General features: G+C 34.4%; 1 pseudogene; it reads left to right on the top strand.

Annotated features, from left to right (window-relative positions):
• LOC101505521 (1-aminocyclopropane-1-carboxylate oxidase homolog 1-like) overlaps positions 1-2,178 on the top strand; it is a 92,482-nt pseudogene that overhangs the window by 84,925 nt on the left and 5,379 nt on the right.

Raw genomic sequence — 2,178 nt, 5'->3', positions numbered from 1 at the left:
TTGGATCAAAATAATTTTGGATACAAAGATAAAAGACAGCGCTTTCTAAAAAAAATGCCATAAGAAGCTAAAAAGCGCTTTTCATTTCAAATAATTAAATTACAGCGTTAAAAAAAAAACACATTTTACAGCGCTTTTTTTAAAAAGCGCTGTAAAATGTTGTTGTAAAGCGCTTTAATGGTGTACATTTTACAGCGCTTTCGTGAGAAAGCGCTGTAAAATGTACACCCATAATATGAAATAATGCACACCCATAATATGAAATAATGGATCTGCATTTTACAGCGCTTTCTCACGAAAGCGCTGTAAAATGTACACCATTAAAGCGCTTTACAACAACATTTTACAGCGCTTTTTAAAAAAAGCGCTGTAAAATGTGTTTTTTTTTTAAACGCTGTATTTTTTGCGTAAGCGCCGTAAAATGCAGATCCATAATTTCATATTATGGGTGTGCATTTTACAGCGCTTGTGTTAAAAAGCGCTCTAAAAGCAAACCCATAACTCATATAATGGGGTGCATGTTACAACGCTTTTTGAAAAAGCGCTGTAAAATGTGCATAACAAGCGCGCATTATATTTACATGTTTTATAGCGCTTTTTTAAAGGCGTTGTTGTATCATTTACAGCGCTCGATTCCACAGCGCTTGTTTTTTTGAAAAAGCGTTGTAAATGGATTAAAAAAAGCGCTGTAAAATGCAGTTTTTCGCGTAGTGTTTGTAGGTTTCATGAACAAGATGGTGATTCAAGGAAACCCTTTTACTATAGAGATAACAATAAGAAAGTTAGATATTTCTCAAATGGGAAACTTTTCAAAGATCTGACTGCTAATTGGAGGGATACAATTGCTTTTGTTGTAAATCCTGGTCCTCCAAATCCAGAAGATATACCAGTTGTATGTAGGTAATGTTTCTAGGATTTCATTCATAATCCTCTTATCTTAATTGGTCAAACAATTAAAAATAATTTAGAGTTAAATAGTTTGTCACATCATGAATTATGATAGAAAATTGTGAAATCTTTTAATTCCTTACCCGACCCGTTTGATAATAACTATCGGTGTCTAAAGAGTGTCTAAAATGTGTTTAAAAAGTGTCAATGTCTGACTCGTCGACATGGCATTCTAAAGAACATTGTTTGTGATTGATCATAAGTTACGATAGAACATTGAGACATCTTTTAATTCATATAGCCGACCTGTTATGATGATATAAACTGAATAATAATCTTAATAAAATAGCAATGTGCTATTTATATACAAAATATCTATTTGCAGTTATAACAAACCTAAAATTGAGTAACAAACTCAACTAATTTAGTGATAAACTAACAAAAAAACATATATGAAAATAAACTAAATAGTGAAGTGAATAATAAGAGGAAACATAAAGTGAGAACTAAGTAACTTCATCAGCCCCCCTCAAGCTAGAACCGAAGATGTCAATGAGGTTGAACTTGGTCACAATTGAGTGAAAAGAAGATGGGTGTAAAGCTTTTGTATGAATATCAGCATGTTGAGCAGCGGACGAAACTGGAAGTAGATGAATAATGTCGGATTGGACCTTATCTCGCACAAGATGACAATCCAACTCTATGTGCTTTGTTCGCTCATGAAAAATTGGATTTTGAGCAATTTGGATTGCTGATTTGCTATCACAGTAAATTGAGATAGGAGTATGGACATGAATATGAAGATCCTTGAGAATGCAGAGAATCCATTGTATTTCACAAGTTATATGTGCAAGAGCTCGATATTCTGCTTCGGAGGAAGAACGATAAATCACAGTTTGTTTCTTTGATTTCCAAGAAACGAGGGAGGAGCCAAGAAAAACGTTAAAGCCGATGATGGATTTTCTTGAATCAGGGCATGTTGCCCTGTCACTATCTGAGAAAGCAAAAAGTTGCAAACTGGAAGAGGATGAAAAGAAAAGTCATTTACAAGGCCAACTTTTGATGTAGTGCAAGACACGAGTAGTAGCAACGAAGTGAGAGTGCATGGGATTTGAAACAAATTGACTGAGTTTATTGACAGAGAAAGAAAGATATGGTTGTGTATTAGTAAGGTAAAGAAGGCGATCAATAATACGTCTATAGAGCTTTGGATCAGGATATGGATTTCCATCGTCTTTTTGAAGCTTGAGATTGGGAAGCATGAGACTAGAGGCTAGTTTGCAGTTCAGC

The sequence above is a fragment of the Cicer arietinum genome, chromosome 6 (assembly GCF_000331145.2).
Source record: "Cicer arietinum cultivar CDC Frontier isolate Library 1 chromosome 6, Cicar.CDCFrontier_v2.0, whole genome shotgun sequence".
NCBI classification, from domain to species: Eukaryota; Viridiplantae; Streptophyta; class Magnoliopsida; order Fabales; family Fabaceae; genus Cicer; species Cicer arietinum.
This window is presented reverse-complemented; position numbering and strand designations above follow the sequence as displayed.